The sequence below is a fragment of the Spinacia oleracea genome, chromosome 1 (genome assembly GCF_020520425.1).
Source record: "Spinacia oleracea cultivar Varoflay chromosome 1, BTI_SOV_V1, whole genome shotgun sequence".
NCBI lineage: Eukaryota > Viridiplantae > Streptophyta > Magnoliopsida > Caryophyllales > Amaranthaceae > Spinacia > Spinacia oleracea.
The window spans coordinates 8,446,789-8,471,587 of record NC_079487.1 but is presented as its reverse complement, the minus strand read 5'-3'; the positions used below and the strand labels follow the sequence as shown (position 1 = coordinate 8,471,587).

Below are 24,799 nucleotides of genomic sequence, written 5' to 3'. Positions count from 1 at the left end.
ATAAAGCCCGAACACGGTTTGAAAGTCGAATGCAGGATACAAAGGCGCACGAATGAAAATGAAATGCAACTAGAATGAAACATTAATATTAAGAAAGCAATACATTTTTTTCGTTGTACGTAAACTCCCACCCCTAGTGAGTGGTACAAAGCGCACAACACCTATTAAACAATAAAACTAGACTAAAGTGCAACTAACATGCGCAAACTGATGATGACAAATATCCTCCCCCAAGCTAAACAACACATTGTCCTCAATGTGAACAAAGAGGATGCAAAAAACAACATGAGAATAGGGGAGAAATACAACTCACAAATAAGGAGCTTAGCACCAAAGGCTTTTGACACCACTGCCACGATGTGGTAATGAAACTAGCCAAGAAACCTAACAATGCTTGTACCTAGAGAGATATTTCATCACTTAAGCACACATTAGGTGGTTAGTCATAATAAAAGGAATTAAAACAGTAAACCAGGTTGCCTCCCGGTAAGCGCTGATTTTTAAGGTCCCGCACGACCCTACTCAAATTGTTAATCAGAAGAATCCAACGCCTTGAGTAGTTTATCAAATGCCCCTGCAAACATATCATTGAGCACTACATATGGCTTGAGTAAAACCACATTCATCCTCTCAAATAGGGTATTAGCTAAATAAGCAGAAAAACCAAACTCAAAAGAAAAAGAATCAGAAGAAGAAGAAAAAGAAAAAGAAAAAGAAAAAGGAGAATATATACAAGTTCCCTCTAATTGCTCCTCAGGCAATGTAAACGTTTTAGAATGAGCATCAAGGTCGGCAAGGTCAAATGTATCATGGAATGGAGACCTATTGATAAAGTGCGAAAGACTTAACATGGGGGATGTAGGAAAAAGATCAAGCCTCCGCGAGAACAGGACATATGCGAGAGGAGATATAGGCTCAACATTAATGCTTTTACCTATAATTCCACCCCCGTGAACAAACTCATCACTAAAATCGTCAACCAAAAGTTTCGCAACCAACGGTTTCTCAACCATCGATTCTACAACCATTAGTGATTCCTCATCCTCCAAAGTCTCCGTTATATCCAAGTTTTCCTCATCAGTGCCAAAAGTCAAATGATAACCTTCCTCCAACGAAATAACATTCTCAACAAATTCACCATCATCATCATCATCATTATAAAGGATTTTCATGTCACAATAAGATGGTTCGAGTTGGAAACTTTGCATATCAAATCGAAGGAAAGGGTTGACAGTACTAACATATGACTCGTTATAGGGACAAAGAGAAGTATCATGGTCATGACAATGACAATAAGAACAATAATACGGAGGAGGGGTGTGAGTTTGAGGAATAGGAAAAGAAATTTTTTGCAGAGTAGGTTCAACAAACATTGTCATCTCCCACTCATATGTATCTCTAGCTAATTGCTCGATCAAGTCCCAACACTCTTCTGGAGTCTTCTCCACAAATACATAACTACTCATGAAATCCAACACCAATCTTGTATCTTCATTCAATCCCTCATAAATCACCATACATAGTTCCCATTGTTCAAAAATATGATTTGGACCAAGAAAATCTCCAAGCCTATAATAATATCTCCAAAACACTTCATTCTCAAATTGAGGAAAACAAATAGATGCCATTTTATATTATAAAAAAAGGGAAATTTTATACACAAACGAAAAAATATATACAATGTAGTCTCACCAAAAATAAAATCTAAAAAGAAAAATAAAACCGTCTCCCCGGCAACGGCGCCAAAATTTGATAGGCTGTCGTACACCCGTCAAAAATAAAATCCTAGCGAAACCTCCTAACAATGCAGTAGGGTAAGCAGGGTCGAATCCACAGAGAGATGGCTATTTAAATCTAGCTTTCAAGGTATGGCGAAACTAACAATGTCACGAAATTTAGGATTGAATGTTTAAACTAAAATAAATAGAAAAATAAACTAAAAGATCTAGGGCAACGGTTCACCATGTTCATAGTCCAGAATCAATCAAAACATCATCAACAACTCAAATATTCAAATTATCTAGAGCACAAGTTAATCCTACAGTCGGGTCTTAACACTCTCAATTCAACATATGCAGTACGATCGCTAACATAATCAGAATTGCTAGTTGTAGGTAAGCCTCTAAAATTCGATCTTTCGATTCTAAATTCTATTAGCATGATTTAATCAAACAATTGATCAGATTGCAAAGATTAACAATATAAACCTAATCAACTAGAAATATCAATGAATAATCAAACCATCAACAATAATAATAAGGATTCATAATATAAACATGGATTCCCAAACCCTAGACAGGAAACTACTCAATCATGAAACGAACAATGAAAATCAAATCTAAGAATGAAAACATAATTAAAAGCAATAAATAAAATAAAAAGGAAAATCAATAATACCTCAAAGAATTACATTAATGGAGTTTGTAGAAAAACTATGGTTCACGAAAAAGAAAAGAGAGAAAAAAGAACGTGAAAGAGGAGTTCTAGGAGAATTAAAACCTTAGGAAAATAAAAGCATGAGGGAAATAAATAAATTCCCTTAAGTATTTATAGTTTCTCTTTTCTAAAATAAATAAATAAATAAATAAAAAATAAATAAAAGAAGTCGTCAATGATTGGTCGATGGAACGATGACGTGGCGACAAAACCCGAGTACGACCAAGTTGGACGGACAAGAGGATAATATGGGGCGAAATATGGCAGCGAGGGATCTTGGCGAGCCATCCCTCGCTGGCCCGATGAAGCATGTAAAAGCATAAGCAAGGCAGAGGCAGCGAGGGATCTCGCGCACCATCCCTCGTTGGCCTGGTGAAGTGTATAGCAAAGCAAAGCAACGAAGCAATGAGGCAGCGAGGGATCTCGCGCACCATCCCTCGCTGGCGTCGAGCCATCCCTCGCTGGTGTCGAGCCATCCCTCGCTGGGAACTGTTGTGCTCGTGAAGATGGTGGGCGTAGCGTTGCCGCAGCAGCATCGTCACACTTGTTTTCGCCATAACTCTTGATCCAGAGGTCCTCTAAGGCCGTGTGACCCATCGTTGGAAATCTCTTTCAGTCTACTTTCTAACCCAATCAAAATCGTCTTGTTCCGATCAGTAGAACTTGATATATTATCAAAAGAGTGAACGCTTGTCAGTTTTGATGCTTAGAAAAGTAGCGTTTAGCTTCGTTGTTGACTCGAAATTTATCCCAAGAGGCATGTAATGATCTTCGAGTCAACATATCGTTCTTTTATCGTTCAAACCAACCCTAAACACTCGAATGCAACCAAATGACCATAGAATCACCTGAAATATTAAGGAAAACACAAACGACGCGTAATAGAGTACAATAGCGACAAATTATGCAAAAACGACCTTAAATGCAAATAAAACGTGACGAATGCCTAGAAATGCAACCTAAATGCGCCTAAAATACCCTATACAAATGTGATTCATCAGGGGACTTGTAAGCCTGCAGTTACTCCTGTAGATACTAACTCCAAGCTTAGTGCAGATTCGGGTCCTTCAGTAGAGGATCCTACTCATAACCGCATTTTCGCATGTGCTCTTCAGTACCTCACTTTCACTCGCCCTATATTGCTTATGCGGTCCAGCGGGTGTGTCTTTTTATGCATGATCCATTGGAGCCTCTCTTCAATGCATTAAAACGCATCCTGCGTTATGTTTAGGGTACCATTGATCATGGGTTACATTTATATCCTACTACCACCACGCGCTTGATCACTTATACTGATGCAGATTGGGGTGGGAGTCCTGACACTCGCCGTTCGACTTCGGGATATTGTTGTTTTTTAGGGGAGAACCTTATTTCTTGGTCTTCCAAGCGTCAACCTACACTTTCAAGGTCAAGTGCAGAGGCGGAATATCGAGATGTCGCGAATGTCATTTTGAAGCATGTTGGCTTCGTAATCTACTTCTAGAGTTATATTGCGCACTTCGACAGGCCACCATTGTTTATTGTGATAATGTGAGTGTTATTTATCTTTCCAACAATCCGGTACAACATCAACGCACCAAACATGTCGAGATGGACATACACTTCGATCGGGAAAAGGTTGCGTTGCGCCAAGTACGTGTTTCGCATGTTCGTTTGAGGTATCAGTTTGCGGACATTTTCACAAAGGGTCTTCCACGACAATTGTTCTTGGATTTCAGATCCAGTCTTAGCGTACAACCTCCTCCCGCTAGGATTGCGGGGTTGTGATAGAGATAGAATCTCTTAGGATATTTGATGTACAATAAACTTCTAGTCGCATTAGACTTCCTAATACAATTAGGACTAATATTATAACCAGCTATATATATTTGATCAACGGAATCACTTTAATTCACGGAGTCACACAATCTAACGGTTTCTGTATGATGTTGCTACTTCTCATAAGCTTCATAATTCACTCTTAGAATCCCATAAACTAAATTGGCCTGATGAGCTTATCCAAGAGACCAAGCATATTACAAGGAACTTGTTTGACTTTAAAAAGTTGGTATATTCTCACAATTAACGTAAAGTTGACAAGTGACTCATATATGTTGGTTTTTTTGTTTAAATTTGTTACATGTTTTTTTTTTAAAAAGGTCTTGCGCGCATAAGGTGTACAATAAATTTATTGTACATTAAATTAACTTTTATGCAGTTTGTTATAATTTTAACCTAATTTTTTGTAACTTTATATTATAAAAATAAAAAGTTGATAGATAAACATTTTAAAAGATTAAGTGATTAGTTTTACACATTATTAGCTAGTGATATTGAAGAAATAATTGTTATTAAAATAAAAATAATTGTCACTAAAAATAGATAACTTTTACGTATATAAAAGTAACTTTTTAGCATTTTGAGTCAACTTTTATTCCGGTGTACAATATTTATTGTACACCACTTGTAAATAAGAATTTGTGTTTTTTTTTTACATAGAATTTGTTACATCACTACAAGAAATTGTACTATTAACGACGGGAAATCCCGTCGCGAAAGGCCAATAATCGTTGATTAACGACGGGATTTCCTGTCGCGAACCCGTCATAAAAGGGGGCCGTCGTTAATAGAAATCCCGTCGTAAAAGACATTTGCAACGGTTATTCCCGTCATTGTTTGGTTGTTAGCCCTTGTAGTGCATGTTGATTCCTTTTAAACAAGGGAACAAAGTTATTCGTGAGATATATATTTTACACGCGACTATAAAAACTTTAGCTTATCATACATTTTGACATATCAAAGTTGATATTCTTTATTAAAATTGTAGCACTAACATTGTAAAAGCATTATTAAAAATAGGCAAATTTATTAAAAAGGACCTTTTATAATTCAAATTTTGCGAGAAAGGACCTTATATAACTTTTTTTGTCAAAAAACACCTTAATGTAAAAATTTTTGCGAGAAAGGACCTTATATAATTTTTTTTTTGTCAAATCACACATTAATATAATTTCTTTTTGCGAAAGACAACCAAAAGTAAATTTCCGGCATTGACTGAGTTTTTTTGGCTATTGACTTACACGTGAGAAGCACGTGTGGCTTTATTTTGCTAATCACACCCAATTTTCCTCCAAAATTCTAAGCTTTTAAACCTAAAGTTGAAAAAAAAAACCCGAAATAAAATCAAGTTTGAAAATTCAAGAGTCGGGAAAATCAGTGTCTTTAGCCAACGTAAGCCACATGTGCTGCTCACGTGCAAGTTAATGGCCGGAAAAGCTCAGTCAATGCCGGAAACTTCCCTTAGGTCCTTTCTCGCAAAAAAATACTTTAAGGTGTGTTTTCAAAAAAAAAATTATATAAGGTCCTTTCTCGCAAACTTTGAGTTATAAAAGGTCCATTTTGGCAAATTTGCCTTAAAAATAAAATAAAATTAAAAAATAGGACTGTACCCAGGAGATGGTGCTAGGTTATACGGAGTATTCTTTTCAACATTTTTTGACTTAATTTATAAAATATAAAGATATCACTATAAGAAATTGTACCATTTACGACGGGAAATCCCGTCGCGAAAGGCCAATAATCATTGATTAATGACGGGATTTCCCGTCATAAAAGGGGGGCGTCGTTAATAGAAAATCTCGTCGTTAATCCGTCGTAAAAGACATTTGCGACGGTTGTTCCCGTCGTTGTTTGGTTGTTAGCCCTGTCACAAAAGGCTTTTATGACGGGATTTTTAACCCGTCGTAATTAGGTTGTCGTTAAAGATACAAATTCTTGTAGTGTATTCTGCATAATTAAGTAAAAGCATCATCGTCTCTTTGTAATCACATGTATGTATTTGTTATGGCAAATACTCCCCCCGTTTTATTTGTTACGTTTGGACTTTTGCACGTTTATTAACGTATAATAAATATTCTTTTTTTTATTAAAAAAAATAAGCTCAAGTAAAACCTCAATCCACTAATCATTACAACAACTAATAAGATTGTTTTATTTATCAAAATGAACCAATAATGGAAAAACACACAGATTGCTAACTTAACATACTTGGGAAATTGTAAAAAATTTAATGAATTGAAAAAAATGAACCAATTAAAATTAAAAGTTTGCACAAAAAATAAGAGTATAATAATTTTTAAAAAGGAAAGATTTTCCATGTAACAAACATTGTGAAACACCGTAAAAGAAATATGCAACAAACCAAAAAAACGGCCGGAGTAATAAGTTAAAGGAAGAATTTCACTTTTTCCAAGAAAATCAACTTTTTAAAAATATGGATTTTCTTGGAAGAAGCAAAACTTTCCTTGAATTTATTACCTTCCTTTGGTCCTACGTATTTGTGTATCGTACATTGAGCGAGTGTGTCTCTTATGTGGCATATGTTATGTCATGCATTAATGCATACATGATACATGTGATTATTTGGGCCTCTAAATTCAAGAGTAACCCGATTGTGCAGTTGGTAAGTTGGCAAGTGGACTTATGGGTTGGAGGTAGTCGTGCATTAATATGTTGGGCCATTTCATAACTAGATAGGCCCGATCTACTAACCTAATTGGTAAACCATGCATCTACGTACTTTGTATAAAGTTACCCATAAAAATAAGTTTGAATCACAAACCTTCTATCTTAACCACTAGATTAATACATTACAGTATTAACATAAATAGTAGACCATGCATTTAGCCAACTAGTACTCTAGTAGACATAATAAGTCTACCCAAACCTTGATTATTTTGTGGCAATGTTTTATTTTAGCCAACTAGTAGACATAACAATAAGTCTATCCAAACCTTGATTATTTTGTTGCAATGTTTTTTTTTCTTCTAAAAATAGCCTAATCGCTATGATTCGTCAAATGGCATATGAGTTACCCAACAAATAAGTTTGAAGTTGGTTAAAAGTTAAGTACGATAACCTCATCAAAAAAAAAGTACGATAACCAATATATTTTATCAGATACACCATCTAATAGGAGGCAAGTTGCTATTTTGCACACTAGTATTCGGTGCACACAATGTACGCGTAATTTTGAAAATCGGATTTTATATAAAGTTATAACACTCTACAAATGTATTTTAACATTTCAATTGAAATTTTAGTAAGACTATTATTGATATTTTACATGTACATCAAAGTGCTTAAGAGTTGACTTTAAACGTTTTTCAGGGTTATTAAGTTAGAAAATTGCCAACTCCATCTTCCTAAAACATTTAGAATATATATACTAAGTACAAATTAAGTTAAGAAAATTAGAAATTTAGAACGTGGTATATTTGTGTTTGAAAACATAATTGTATCACAATATATATTTAACTAAAAAGGTTAAATGTGTTGACCTATTTAAATAAACGAGTAAGGATGTGTTCTATTCACCTGAATTTCACTTATTTTTCCAAACAAAATTTATTGAACTTAACTGAATGTTTTAGAAGATATATTAATTATAAATTGTACTTATAGTACTTTTATTTTTTCTAAAATAAGTGAAAATAAGGGGAATAGAGCAGGGCCTAAAAGGCTAAAATTCAAATTCCAAACATATAATAAAGATAAAATTAAAGGATTCTTATCTGAATATTTCTTCCTCCTCAGTATAACAAACCTATATGTACAAATCTACGTGTAATTATTGATTATTTCATACAAGTAATGAACTAAATTATTTTTAATCAAATAAAATAAAATTGAGTTCCTTTTATTAATATACTGAAAGATAATTTGGAACTTAATTGCTTCTGAAAATGAGAAGGAGATTATTAATTTATTGTTGATTTGCTTGACAATGTAGTGGACAAAACGAAAATCCTAAAGTCTTATATGTGACCAGCCACACCATCTACGTACTTGATGGTGTACGCGCGTTCACACTTATAAATAAGCCCAACGCGTTGGTTAATGAAACCTAAAACTAACACTAGCATGGAAAATAAGTAACATCGGGCTATACAAGGAACCTCTAATGAAATTCAAGAAACTTCAATAAAACAAGAAAATTAACAACGAATACAATGTATAAGTAACACCAGCATAGAAAATCAAGTAAGATCAGTCTATACAAGGAATTAACCTCTAACATGAAACTGAAGAAACTGCAACAAAACAATAAAAGTAACAACGAATACAATGTATAAGTAACACCAGCATAGAAAATCAAGTAACATCAATCTATACAAGGAACTCTAACATTAAATTCAAGAAACTGCAATAGAACAAGAAAAGTAACAGCGAATACCCTTTATAAGTAACACCAACATAGAAAGTCAAGTTACATCAGTCTATAAAAGGAACCTCTAACATGAAATTGAAAAAACTGCATTAAAACAAGAAAAGTAATTGTGAATACAATGTATACATAACATCGGCATAGAAAGTCAAGTAACATTCGTCTATACAAAGAACCTCTGACATGAAATTCAAGAAACTGCAATAAAACAATAAAAGTAATAGCGGATACAATGTATAAGTAACACCAGCATATAAAGTCAAGTAATACCAGGGTATACAAGGAACATCTAACATGAAATTGAAGAAACTACAATAAAACAATTAAAGTAACACTAGCCTAGAAAGTCAGGTAACACCAATCTATACAAGGAACCTCTAACATGAAGTTCAAGAAACTTCAATAAAACAAGAAAAGTAGCTGCGAATACAATGTATAAGTAACACCAACATAGAAAGTCAAGTAACACGATCAATAACCTTCTTCATAGTAGTAGCGAGCGAGAGAGTTCCACGCGCGCGTCACACCATCAAGTTGATGGTGTGACTGGTCAAACAGGAGACGCGTTGAACGAAAATTGTATTAAATTTTTAAATTTAGCTTATCAATAAGCCGAGTGGTTAGTCTGTAACAGATTTAACAGGTTCTTTTTTTTAAAGAGAAAATCAAGTAATTGTAATTCTGTTTCTTGATTACCGACTCAATCCCAACTATCTCTATTATATAAAGGAACAGCTGAGGGTATAAGGGTAAAACCACTTTTCGTGTCCCCCTGTAAATTGACGAAATTACCCCCACCCCTAATTAAACCCCCCAGCCTTTCATTCAAAACCCGAGAATTTCCTCTATTTAAGCGTACATACTTTTCTCTCTCATACTTTCTCTCCTCCTGCTCAGCCGTCGCCGATCAACGCCATCGCCACCATCAGTCTGGTCGGCCCTCCTTGCTCCTGACCGTCACCACCAACAATCTCACGCAATTTTCTCTATCATATCCTCCAATCTTTTGCCTCAATTTTCTCTCTCCTATGATTTGCATTTCAATTATTTCGTAATTATTCTGGGGTCTTTGTTTTTCTGGAAGATTGAGTTGTTGGTTGGAGATATTGGTTTTGGTTCATTCCTTGATTTTCCATTTATCTGTAAGTTTCTTCGATCCTATTTATTTTATGTTTCCGATCTTAGATTTGATTTTAACTGTTCCGTTTCAATCGTTGTTATTTATAGTTTTTGTTTGATTTGGATCTAGAGTTTGTGTATTTTCGATATCATGCAAATTGTTTAGGGATATTTCATCTAGGATTTTATGCATGCAATCTGTTTATGTATTTGATAATTTTGGCTGTAATTTTCTGTTGTTTGAGTTTTAATTCTATAGATCTGATTTCTTTTGTTGTTTTTGTTCCATTTAAGTTTTTTGTTATTAATTGCAGTCGGAATCTGTGAAATTGTTGAAACATTGTCAATACTGTGTTTACGTTTTTCAATCACTAGTAGAAAAAACCCTTATTGCAGCGGGCTTTTAGACCCCTGTTGCAGCGTACATCGTATGCTGCAACTGGGGGGCCTGCAACAAGTCTGAACTTGTTGCAGCGTACAATGTTCGCTGCTAAAAGGGGTTTTTTGCAGCGTACATATGTATGTACGCTGCAACAAGTGCCAAAAAATTGGCAAAAATTCGGACTTGTTGCAGCGTACATATATATGTACGCTGCAAAAGACTCAACTTTTTGCAGCGTACATTTATTTGTACGCTGCAACAAGTCTGAAATTTTGCGAAATTTTTTTCCCTTGTTGCAGCGTACAATATATATGTACGCTGCAACAAAGCACTTTTGGCGGGAAAATTCTAATTTTGTTTAGGGTTACCTAGAGTGCCTTGCACCAAATATAGAAACCTGTCAAAACAATAATAGAATAACGCAACCTGTATAACAAATATAAAAACAACAACTGGAGTTTTGTATACTATATATCCCAAAACCAAAGTGCACATATTACATTTAAATATATGTTCCAATTTCAACATAAACATACATTTTAATATAAAATTTATTCTATAACAACTAAACCAACTCGATCAAGCGCGCTAAAGCCAATAATAAATACTTGCTGGTAAAAAACTTAGCCCATTGCTCACGAACCACATCAAATTCCTCGCATAAGGCGCAATCCTCGGAGTGTAGACCTTTACAAAAACAGAAATTTAAATTAAACATTAGATTAAATACAAATTAAATATCACATTTTAACATTCAAGAAACTAATGACAATGTCCTAATAGTCTAAAATGAGTCCTTAGGTTCTTTAGTTCAAATTTGGGAGCGAAAATGTCATTTTAGCCTAAATATGACCTATAACGACCCAATGAGCCTATAGGTGCATAAATAGATTGGAACGAGTCTTAGATCGTTAAAATTATGCATATTAAACATGTAATAAGTTTTAAATGAGTCCTTAGGTTCTTTATTTTAAAGTTGGGAGCGAAAATGCCTTATTTTAGCCTAGATATGACCTATAACGATCAAACAAGCATTAAATGGGTATAAGTAGATTAGAATAAGTCCTAGAAACTCAAAACTAAGCTTATTAATCATATAATAATTTAAAAATGAGTCCTTAGGTTCTTAAGTTCAAAGTTGGGAGCGAAAATGTCATTTTAGCCTAAATATGACCTAAAACGACACAATGAGCCTTAAATGTGCATAAATGGATTGGAATGAGTCCTAGAAAGTTAAAAATAAGCATATAAAACATTTAGTAAGTTTAAAATGAGTCCTTAGGTTTTTTGGTTCATAGTTGGGAGCGAAAATGTCATTTTAGCCTAAATATGTCCTATAACGACCAAACAAGCCTTAAATGTGTATAAGTAGTTAGAATAAGTCTTAGAAACTTAAAACTAAGCATATTAAACATGTAATAAGTTTAAAATAAGTCCTTAGGTTCTTTATTTTAAAGTTGGGATCGAAAATGCCTTATTTTAGCCTAGATATGACCTATAACGATCAAACAAGCATTAAATGGGTATAAGTAGATTAGAATAAGTCCTAGAAACTCAAAACTAAGCTTATTAATCATATAATAATTTAAAAATGAGTCCTTAGGTTCTTAAGTTCAAAGTTGGGAGCGAAAATGTCATTTTAGCCTAAATATGACCTAAAACGACACAATGAGCCTTAAATGTGCATAAATGGATTGGAATGAGTCATAGAAAGTTAAAAATAAGCATATAAAACATTTAGTAAGTTTAAAATGAGTCCTTAGGTTCTTTGGTTCATAGTTGGGAGCGAAAATGTCATTTTAGCCTAAATATGTCCTATAACGACCAAACAAGCCTTAAATGTGTATAAGTAGTTAGAATAAGTCTTAGAAACTTAAAACTAAGCATATTAAACATGTAATAAGTTTAAAATAAGTCCTTAGGTTCTTTATTTTAAAGTTGGGATCGAAAATGCCTTATTTTATCCTAAATATGACCTATAACGATAAAACAAGCATTAAATGTGCATAAATAGATTAGAATAAGTCTTAGAAACTTAAAAATAAGCATATTTATGATATAATAAGTTTAAAATGAGTCATTAGGTTCTTAAGTTCAAAGTTGGGAGCGAAAATGTCATTTTAGCCTAAATATGACCTATAACGACACAATGAGCCTTAAATGTGCATAAATGGATTGGAATGAGTCCTAGAAAGTTAAAAATAAGCATATAAAACATTTAGTAACCTTGACCATTACCCTTTATCAACAAAAACCTAGAATCCATGGAGGAGGAGACGCCGTCTCCTTCCTCACCTCAAGATGAATGCATGCAGGATTTGAATTCCAATCATATGGACAATACGAATAAACAGCAGGAGATCCACATGCTTCCTATGCAATCGTTATCAACCAAGGTAAGTCGTATTTCCTTTCGTGATGCAGTATCAAAATCATCTCAATGGTTTGATCAGGCTAAAAATATCATTCAATCTTCTAAGGATTGGAACGATGAGGAGGAAAACATACCACCAGATAGTAATCTTGTGGTGAGTTTTGATAGAAATACTTTAGACAAATTGAGATCACCATGGAAATTAACCTTGATGGGCAAATGTTTAGGAATTAATGTTAAATTGGCCTACATGGATTCTAGGGTTAGATCCATGTGGAGAATCAAAGGATCTATGGAAACCATTGATGTAGGAAAGGGAGTTTTCTTTTTCAGATTCACCTTGGAAGAAGACTATGAAAGAGCATTATTTGGAGGACCATGGTTTATTTTGGACCATTACTTAATGTTAACTAAGTGGAAACCTAATTTTCGTTCATCTGTTAACAATTTTGATAAAATTATGATCTGGGCTAGATTTCCAGAACTACCCATAGAATATTATGATAAGGATGCTTTATTTAGTATTGCTAAATTAGTGGGTAATCCTATAAGGGTCGACTATGCTACGGATAAATTAACTAGGGCCAAATATGCTAGGGTGTGCGTTGAAATACACTTGGAAAAACCATTAATTACAAAAGTTTGGGTGGGAGGAGATTGGCAAAAAATTTCTTACGAGAATATTGATACGCTGTGTTTTTTATGCGGGAAAATAGGTCACGTTAAGCAATTTTGTAATCTCGGAAGTACTTGCTTTCCAGATAAGAATAATGAGACCGACAATAATAGTCATATTAAGGAAAATACGGTTCAGCCAAATTCTAATGCTAATCCAAATATAGAAACCATAAATAATAAGGGGGAGGATTTTGGGGATAATCAAGATTATGGCCCATGGACAATAGTTACGAATAAACGGAGTAATTATCATAGTAAGCATAAACTGGATAATTCCAGAGGAAGAAACCCAGGAGCAGCCTTTAATAACACTAGAATAAATGACTATGGAAAAAATAAATCTGTGATTTTAATGGCTCGAAAAACTTTTCGGGTAATGTTCACCAACATGGGAAAGATAATCTCTTGGTTCCTTCTGCCCAATCAAAAAAATCCACTCAATATTCAGAAGAACAACAGCATCTTAATAATAATGAACAAAATATTTTACCCACCTCCCCAAGGAAAGTAGCTGAACAGAGTAAAGATATTAATCAACACGTGGATCAATTCTCAAAGCAAATGGAAGCATCTCCATTGGAGGACGACATTTTAAACCCTTCAACTCCCTCAGCTGCTGCTCTATTAAATACAGTTCTAAGTGGGCAAGGAAATTCCAATCTCTCTCCTCCTTTTCCATCTTTTAATTCGTCTTCTTCTTCCATTCCTCCCTTCCCTTCTGCTTCTTCACCTTCACCTTCTAGTTACTGTTCTCCCAATGGATCCAAACCAAACCCCCAAATCGACATGCATGGAATTAAACCAACTACCAATAACCACCTATCAGAGACGGCCGACCGATCAACGGAAGAGGAAAGATTATGGTCAAACACCGGTCACTACCCCACCGAAATTGCCGGACGATCCGTGGGAAATGAATCCACCACGAACTCTCAATCTTTTTCCAGCTTATCCAGACACTGCATGCAAGATAACCAAGGGTCAGAAATCAACCTGGGAGGAGCTGAGGAACAGCATCACAACTCTCAATTCGCTGAAGTATCAGGGAGAATCATCAACGACCCTCAACCTCAGCATCTCAGTGGACCCTCACTCTCCAATTTCGGTGGGACCAAGACTCCATGCAAATCGAAAGAGTTGGGAATTCAACCCTCCAAATCGAACTCAGATTACTCGCAGACAAACACTACAGCAGCTACCAAGAGGGGTTCTCATCACACCCTTGCATTCAGAAACACGAGGTCAAGACATGGGGCATCAAGATCGCCTTATAGCCATGTACGAGACGACGGAGGAGGTGGTGGGGCTGCAAGTGAAAGCAAAATATTGGAATCCACCGCTAGAACAAAGACAGATATTCACTTATATGACTCCGGTGAGATTGGAGGAAATTCATCGGACGGGAGTCCAGCAGTTTTGGAAGGATTGGGAGATTTACTTGATTCGCCAGTCTTGGAATCCTAATCATCCGATTCTGATCAATACAGCTCTTCCCAAACCCAATCCCCAAATGAAATTGTGTATTTGGAATGTTCGTGGAGCAAATAAAAATGTGTTTATGGATAATGCAAAGGATATTATTGCAAATCAACATCCGCAGATTTTTATCTTTCTGGAAACTAAAGCAGATGGGAGTAGGGCTAGAGAGGTGATGATGGAGTTAAATTTTCATGACTACAGGGTTGTGCGTCCAGTGAATACAAGGGGGGTATTTGGGTTTTCTGGAGAAATACAGTTGATTTGGTTCTCTTTGACGCGGAATACCATCATTTTCATGCATTATTCCATTTCAAGAATTTGGGTAAGGAGGGCCTAGTCACTGCAATGCATGCACCTAGTAATCCAGCTAAAAGGGGCCAATTTTGGGATCAATTACGCTCTGATTTGCCCCCCCCTAATTCCCCATGGTTGGTTGTAGGGGATATGAATGAAGTTATTTCTCAATCTGAAAAGATGGGAGGGAGACCAGTTCGAGGAACGCAAGGCCGTAATCTGATCAACTTTATGGATGATGCGGGGCTGGTGGATATTGGCTATAATGGTTGTAAGTACACTTGGACTAATGCTAGAGATGGAATGGAGCTAATTCAGGAGCGACTGGACCGAGCTTTAGCCAATTCTCCATGGCTGGACAGTTTTCCTCATACTAAGGTTCATCATCTCCCTCGAATTCATTCTGATCATTCTCCAATTTTAGTTTCTTTGGATAATTGTGCTGTGAATGGCCCGTTCCCTTTTAGATGCAAAGAGGTGTGGTTATCTCATCCAAAATTTTCTGATTATTTTGTTCAAAATTGGAAACCTCCTAACAATGACTTTTTAAATGGTAGGAATAGCTTTTTAAATACTATTCGTAACTGGAATCATAATATCTTTGGGAACCTTAATAAACAAAAAAGATCCATTATGGCTAGAATTGAAGGAATACAAATTGCTCTTAGTAAAAAGTACTCTCGGTTTCTTGTTAATTTAGAAGCTGATCTTTTGACTAATCTTAATGATATCTATAAAAAGGAGAGAATTATTTGGGCACAAAAGGCGGGTATTAATTGGCGTAAATATGCTGACTATAATACGAAATATTTTCATACTATAGCAAAAATTAAAAAATCAAAAGGAAAGATTTTAACCCTAAAAAATGATCAAAATGAATGGGTCTCTGATCAATTACTTTTAAAAAATATGGCTTCTTCTTATTTTCAGTGTCTTTTTACTTCTCAGCATATTCAGGGCAATTTTATTTTCAATAACAAAAGCAATCTAAAACTTACTGAGGAGGAAATCAGAGATCTATCCATCATGATTTCAATAGAGGAAGTTAGACATAATCTCTTTTCTATGGACCCTATTAAAACCCCTGGCCCGGATGGTATCCAACCAATTTTCTTCCAAAAACACTGGAACAATCTGGGAACAACCATTTATGATTTTTGTGTTTCCTGTTTTAGGAGTGGTTCAGTTCCTAAGGAGATCAATAAGTCCTATATAGCCCTAATTCCGAAAATTGCTAATCCATCCCTTATTACGGAATTTAGGCCCATAGGGCTTTGTAACACTATTTATAAATTAATCACAAAAATAATTTCTTCTAGAATCAAGTCTATTTTAAATCGGATTATTAATCCGTTGCAATCTAGTTTTATCAAGGGACGAGGAATAGAGGATAATGTTATTTTGGTCAAAGAAATGGCTCATCATTTTCATAAAGCAAAAAAGAGGAATAAAATTATGGCGTTAAAATTGGATATTACGAAAGCTTATGATAGCTTAGAATGGGATTTCATAAGAGAAACTTTATTTTTTTTTGATTTCCCAAACCTTCTCATTAATCTGATCATGTCTTGTATTACCTCGTCTTCTATTTCTGTTCTTTGGAATGGAGAAATTTGTGATCCTTTCACTCCTTCCAGGGGAATTAGGCAAGGGGATCCTCTTTCTTCTTATATTTTTGTCCTTTGTTTGGATAGACTTTCTACTATGATTGAGGATTTGGTTAATCAGGGTCATTGGAAACCTATAGCTTTGACCAAAAATATTAAAATTTCTCATGTTTTTTATGCGGATGACGTTTTTCTTTTTAGTAATGCTTCGGTGGATAATATGAATGTAGTAATGTCTTTATTGGAACAATTTGGGAATATGTCAGGGTTAAAATTAAGTCTCACCAAATCAACTCTTATTTTTCCCAAATCCCTCAATCATAATATAAGAAGAGACATAGCTGGTAATTATGGCATTAAGATTTCTTCCTCTTTTGGTAAATATTTGGGGGTGGATATTAGACCTCATAAGCTAAGAATTAATAATTACAAAGGTCTGTTGGATAAAACGATGGATAGAATAAGAGGTTGGCAAGCTAAGCTTTTGAATATGGCTGGACGTTGTACTTTAATTAGATCAGTTCTTAGCTCTTTTCCTCTTTATGCCATGCAAACTTCTCTAATTCCTTCCAACATTACCTATGCTATTGAAAAATGTTGTAGAAAATTTCTTTGGAACAAGGTGGATAGAAGTAATTATATGGCAAGATTAGCTTGGGATAAAGTTACTCTTCCTACTAATGTTGGAGGGTTGGGAATTAGAAGATTGAAGGATTGGAATCTGGCGTTTATGGCAAAACTAGGATGGACTATTCTTGATAAACCAGATAAATTGTGGGTAAGAATTTTAAAGGAGAAGTATCTAAAGAATTCAAACCTTTTAAACTCTATGCCTAACTACAATCAATCTCTCTTATGGAGAGATATCCTTAGGGGCAATCATATTCTTCAAAAGGGTTTAATCATAGGAATTGGTAATGGTAGGAACACTTCTATTTGGTATCATCATTGGGTAGGGGAAGCACCTCTTTATACCCTTGAGGATATTAAAATTCCAGAGTTGAAAGCCCATTGGTTTGTCAATAGAATCATTAGAAATGGAAAGTGGTATCTTGATGAGATTCAACATCTTCTTCCTACTCATATTAAGGATCTTATTCTAGCTTACCTCCTTTCAAATAATATGGATGAAGAGGATTTTATAAGATGGAAATACTCAAAAAATGGTGATTTTGATATTAAATCTGCTTATCATATTCAATTGCATGATCCTTCTCCTACTTCTTTTTCTAGCTTTCCTTGGAAAACTATCTGGAAAATAAAATGTCCTTACAAATACAAAATGCTTCTTTGGAATTGCTGTCATGAAATATTACCAGTAGCTGCTATTTTAAATCAAAGAATTCCAAATATTAGCCCTATCTGCTCTAGGTGCCAACAGCAAAAAGAGGATCACTTACATCTTTTTAGGGATTGCCCCCAATCTAGTGTTCTGTGGTCCTTCATTTTTCAGAGGGTTTGGAACACTGAACATTTCCAGTTCTGTGCTTTTTATAATTCAAGTTGGAAGGATTGGATTCATTTCAATCTCCATAATTCTGCTTCTTGGAAAGTTATTTTTATTGTTGCTATTTGGCATATTTGGATCTCTAGAAACAAAGCTGTTTTTGATCTCAAAATGAAAAGTGCTTTCTCTCTTTATAACTCTTTCTTTATAGACTGGAACTCTACTAACTTGGCTTTGCAGGGTAAAAGTACAGATATCAAAACGAATCTTCCCCCTATTAGGAAGCAGTGGATGCCACCTTTGGAAGGATATATGAAACTAAATATTGATGGTGCTTGGAAATCAGGAAATGTGGCAGGAGGAGGAGGTGTATTCAGAAGGCACACTGGCTCCTGGTTTGTTGGGTTCTCTACTAAATTTAGGGTTCATTCTCCTTTGGCTTCTGAACTCTATGCTTTGAGAGAGGGCCTAAAAATTGCAAAGAACTTCTTAATTGATAAGTTAGAAGTTGAAACAGATGCTTTGAATCTTAAGCTCCTTCTTGATAAAGTGAAAGATCATACTCATCATGAATTGGGTCCGGTTCTTCGAGAGGTTACTCAGCTTTTGGGAGAAAACTGGATCATTAGTTTCTCTCACATTCCAAAGACCTATAATAGAGTTGCTCATGCTTTGGCAGCTCACTCTTTGATTATGGTGGTGCAACATAAGCTTCACTACATCATTCCATCTTGTGCAAAAGAGGAATATGAAGGGGATTTTGAAAAAGCAAATCCAGCATATGCAGAGGAGATGAGAAGAAATGCCCGGGATCAAGTTCGGGCAATGTGCAATGCAAGAAAAGAAAATGCAGCAAAAAACAACAATATAGCTCAGACTTCTTCAGCTACAGAAATTGTCTTCGGTTCCATAGTCTCTACTATCAAACAGGTGATGCAGGATAAAGATTCAGGAAAGGTTGGAAGCAATACTGATAAGGGTAAAGGAAAGGCTTTTGTTCCATTTGTTGTTGGTAGTTCAACAATTCCAAAGGATATAGAAATTGTTGAAGTTGAAGACGATGAGGAGATCAATTCTGTCACCAACAACTAATTTGGACCTTTCTTTTGGTGCGACGCAGGCTTCACAAGGTTATATATGGCGTCTTTTTGGATGTATATAATCCTAGTTTTAAAGCATAAGTATTTTCGTAATATCGATTATGGTATTAGGATAGATAACGATTTTCATCCTCATTTTGATAGTCCTATCTTTTGCGGGCTTAAGGAAGATAGTTAGCAGGACAAGGATGATTTGCTCAGCTGATCTGATTTTTTTCTGGATCATGCTTGCTTTTGTTAGTATTAGGGTTTTTATCCCTAATTAATTAATATATATATATTTCGTCGGTTTGCGTTAAAAAAAAAAAAACATTTAGTAAGTTTAAAATGAGTCCTTAGGTTCTTTGGTTCATAGTTGGGAGCGAAAATGTCATTTTAGCCTAAATATGTCCTATAACGACCAAACAAGCCTTAAATGTGTATAAGTAGTTAGAATAAGTCTTAGAAACTTAAAACTAAGCATATTAAACATGTAATAAGTTTAAAATAAGTCCTTAGGTTCTTTATTTTAAAGTTGGGATCGAAAATGCCTTATTTTATCCTAAATATGACCTATAACGATAAAACAAGCATTACATGTGCATAAATAGATTAGAATAAGTCTTAGAAACTTAAAATTAAGCATATTTATCATATAATAAGTTTAAAATGAGTCATTAGGTTCTTAAGTTCAAAGTTGGGAGCGAAAATGTCATTTTAGCCTAAATATGACCTATAACGACACAATGAGCCTTAAATGTGCATAAATGGATTGGAATGAGTCCTAGAAAGTTAAAAATAATCATATGAATCATGTAATAAGTTTGAAATTAGTTTTTAAGTTCGTTAGATCAAAGTTGGGAGCGAAAATGTCATTTTAGCCTAAATATGACCTATAACGGCCAAAGAAGTCATGAATGTGCATAAATAGATTGGATTAAGTCTTGTAAAGTTAAAACTAATCATATAAATCATTTAATATGTTTAAAATGAGTCCTAAGGTTCTTTATTTCATATTTGGGAGCAAAAAAGCCTCATTTTAGCCTAATATGACCTATAACGACCAAACAAGCCTTAAATTTGCATAAGTAGATTGGAATGAGTGTTAGAAAGTTAAAACTATTCATATTAAACATGTAATAAGTATAAAATGAGTCCTTAGGTTCTTTAGTTCAAAGTTGGGAGGGAAAATGCTTCATTTTAGCCTTAATATGACCTATAACGACCCAATAAGCCTTAAATGTGAATAAATAGATTGAAATGAGTCTTAGAAAGTTAAAACTAAGCATATTAATCATGTAAAGGGTTTAAAATGAGTCTTTAGGTTCTTTAGTTCAAGGTTAGGAGCGAAAATGTCTCATTTTAGCCTAAATATGACCTATAACGACCAAACAAGTCTCAAATGTGCATAATAGATAGGATTGAGTCTTGAAAAGTTAAAAATAATCATATGAATCATGTAATAAGTTTGAAATTAGTTTTTAAGTTCGTTAGATCAAAGTTGGGAGCGAAAATGTCATTTTAGCCTAAATATGACCTATAACGGCCAAAGAAGTCATGAATGTGCATAAATAGATTGGATTAAGTCTTGTAAAGTTAAAACTAATCATATAAAACATTTAATATGTTTAAAATGAGTCATTAGGTTCTTTATTTCATATTTGGGAGCAAAAAAGCCTCATTTTAGCCTAATATGACCTATAACGACCAAACAAGCCTTAAATTTGCATAAGTAGATTGGAATGAGTGTTAGAAAGTTAAAACTATTCATATTAAACATGTAATAAGTGTAATACTCTGAGAAAATATTTAGAGACTGATGGACATGCTCACCAGTATTCGATGTTCGCGTGAGGAGGAAAACCGGTCAGACAGCAGCCCAAATTGTTGGCTATCCTAGTTGTATCTCATTATGGAAAATGCAAGTAACTGATGTGCAGATTAGTACGTGCAGATCAGTAGCCAGCTTAGCTGCCACAACTTTGAGATTGGGACCTTGCGCCTGCTCACTCTACCATAAACAACATTGAAGTTCAGGTGTTGCTGCAGATCAATCCAGATCAACATTGAAGTCAAGGTGTTGCTGCAGATCAATCCAGAGCAACCCAATTGAAAGAATTAGCCAAAATTGCACAAAAATAAATAAATAAAACAGTAATTAAGATCTGTAATAGGCTTCATAACCAACACATGTCGATTATTAAAGAAAAAAGGTAGGGAAATTTGCAGCAACAACAGAAAAGCGAATCAGAGCATGCTTATCTCTTAATGAAAAACAAGGCTAAACAACAACACCTATTTCAGTCAATGAATATAATCTTGAATAACATAAACCATTATAACCCAATGTATTACCATGAAGCATAAACATTAAACACCAATGGTCCAATACAATCATAATCCACACACATTTCATACCAAGCTTGAGTCAAGTAAACTGATACATTTACCAAAATATGAATCTCTGAAGTCTAAAATGCAATAATGAAGGCATTCCCCATTATATTAATAAACCGTCATATAAATGTCCCCAAGTTAAATTAACAATCAAAATCGGAAAAAAATCAAACCCTAACAATCAAAATCGGAAAAAATGTATCAATTAACACAAAAAATAAGAATAATTTATATAATCAAACCCTAAAAATACGAAATTAGGGAAAAACAAATACAAAAAGTTAGAAAACTATACCTCCTCAAACAGATTCGCGCAGGAGAGAGTAAGGGATCGAAATACTTGGGACTGAGACGGCGAGAACAGAACGCGATGGGGGAGATGAGGCGAGAACACAGACCCATCGGCGAAGACAGCGACGCAGGGCCGAGCAACGCCTGAGTTCGACGGCTGAGTTCGACGGCGGCTGAGTTCGAAGGCTGAGGTCGAAGGCCAGATGCTTGGAGAGAAGGAGTCGAGCAAATTTTCACAAAAACCAAGACGAATTGTCACCCAATTTCAACAATTACTTGCAAAAAACCCAAAAAAACCACGAATTAGAGAAAATTTAGAACAAAAAAGGGGGGATTCAGAAAAAAGCGTCGAAATGGGAGTTACCTGGGGAAGAAACCGCGGCGAGAAAACGGGGGAGAATTCACGAAAAGGACCTCAGAATTGGGGGAATATGGCGGAGAAAGAAGGGATTTAGGAGAGAGAAAGAGAGCAGATGAAGAAGAAGAAGAATGAGGAGGTGAGAGAGTACGCAGTGTTAGAAATGGCTTCACGCAGGGAAAGCTGAGGGAAGAAGAGGGAGTACTGAGCGTGGATATGGTTCTCGAATTTGGTCCTTAGGTTTGAGATGAAATGTTTTTCTTAATTAGCTTTGCAGCGAATTTTTTTTTATTGCAGGGGGCTTTTATCTGTACGCTGCAAAATAAATGGGCTATTGCAGGGGGCTTTTACTTTGTACGCTGCAAAAAACTCTCTTGCTGCGGGCAATTAATTTGTACGCTGCAACAACCCTTTATAAAGTTTGACCCGCGTTGACCTACTGGTTGTTGAAGCGTATTATTACATATACGCTGCAACAAGGGGGTTGCAACAGGGGTTTTTTCTACTAGTGAATTAGGTATGTTTTGAGAAAATTAATTATATTATTTTTAACGACAAGTAATTTAATGTGGTGTTTTTGTTTAATATTTGGGCTATTTTCTTTGGTTACCTAATCAATTCGACTAGGTCTGCCAAAGAATTTGAATTATTAGTGAAATTAGGCTATAATTTTTACAATGTCTTCCTTGATCTACTTTATGAAAGCCCGTTGTAATTTGAATAAATATATGTGAAACTCAGTTTTTATTTTGTGAATTTGAGTTTTAATTTCACAAGTTAAGCCCGTCTTCAGTTTACTCTTTCCCTATAAAATCGGCTTTGATATTGATGTTTTATATTATAATTCGATTGGATTTCTGTTTTCGATTGATCAGGGCCTTCTTAAAGATTCTAGGGGCCTGTTCTAAAATTAAAATTGGGCCATTCTCTAAGTATCAATTAGCTCATAATTTAGAAATCACAATAAAATTTAAACAATTTAACAATATTGAAGTGCCATATATAGTAACAAAGTGATTTATTTTCAGAACTTCCTCCAAGGCTCTGCTCCAACTTTTGAGTTCTCTTCAAATACACCAGTTATATGTGTACATCATTTTTGTATAATTAGAGTACTGTTATTCTATTAAATATAGGAGTAGGAAAAAAGATTATACATTACTGGAAAAAATCAGAACGTTTGATGAGAAACATTTAATGGGAATTGATTTTTAGATGTTCATAGCCATTAAGAAAAATATGTATTTTTCCGTTGACAATTGGGAGATTAATGGGAATTGGAATACTTTATTTTAGTAATTTGAAGTAGAATTGTTGGAGAAAATGGAAGATCAAAGAAGATGGAAGATTGATGATGATGGCGTGAGAAACAATGAGGAAGCTGGCTTTCCTCATTAGGAAGATAAAAGAGAATGCAGCTTCCCAATGTAAGGTATAATAGATGCAGTAAATTTTTTTGGGCCCTTTTTTTAAACCTTACACCTTTTAAATTTTTGGGCCCTGTGCAGTTGGGCTTCTTGAACTCCCTCATCAACGGGCATGCGATTGATGTTCATAAATTCCTGTTTTCGAGTTTGCAAGGTGACGTATGATTTAGCGTGATTGATGTTTTTATTCGAAGTACTCCTAAATATATCATATTTTTGCAATATTTGCTGACATATGATTTCTGGTTTCATTCTTTAGTGAAGAGTGAATGTTCTAATGGAATCAAAAGGTGGTAAAGACGGTTCCAGTAGTAGTAGTAAATCATTGCTATACGTCAGCACCACTCGCTTACACCATTGAATACGTTCGACCAAAGAGAGGAGTCAAGAAATTCAGATCTACTTCTTACTCAAACATAAGCTAAAAGTAAAATGAGTTGCGTTCTAAGAAGTGAAGTCACATCCAGTTATGGAGACCATCTAGCATTCAATACTGCGGTGCAAGAAGTGAAGCCACAAATTTTGTGGCATACTATTTGTAAGATATGATAACTCTGTATCTTTGCATTCATAGATTAGGAGTATAAATATACAATGTAAAATTAAGGCAATATTCTGCCATGATAATCAGCAATCATGTTGCTAATTTACAGCAATAGTATCGCTAATTATGCGCCAATCATGGCTGATTATTCTTGATTGATATCCTATACATAGATATCATATATACATAATATATGCTATACATAATGAGATTGTTAAACATAAATAGATAATCTATTATTATTTTTGGTGATTAGTTGCAATAAAACAATTTAAATTTCTGATATTATCTCGCACGCATCGCGTTCATATAAGACTAGTTATTATAAATACAAAGGAAAATTCCCTTCCTATTGTTGCATTCCATCAAATACACACCACTTGTAATCTTTTTATGCTTCTGTGAGTTCTTTCTTTTAGTTAATTATGGGCGCTTCATCTTCTGATGCACGGAATGTCACTCCTCAAAAAATATATGAGAGAAATAATAGCGGCAATATTTACGATTCAATAAGATAATACGGGAAAGCGACACAAAAATATTTTACAAGGGGTTGATAGGGTTAATGGATTGGAAGTTTCTTGGATTAAGTGTCTATTACCAATGGATATGTTGAAGAACCAGGATTACATTGAGAGTTGGCGTAGAGAAGCTGGTGCGTTGAAGTTATTGAAGCATGATA

General features: G+C 34.8%; 1 long non-coding RNA gene across 1 annotated transcript; it reads left to right on the top strand.

The window, feature by feature from the left end:
* The first annotated feature begins 23,230 nt into the window (after nucleotides 1–23,230).
* Nucleotides 23,231–24,323, top strand: LOC130466253 (uncharacterized). Its single transcript, XR_008926289.1, has 3 exons — nucleotides 23,231–23,573; nucleotides 23,655–23,727; nucleotides 23,833–24,323. It is a non-coding gene; the product is annotated as an uncharacterized lncRNA (long non-coding RNA).
* Nucleotides 24,324–24,799: the final 476 nt, after the last annotated feature.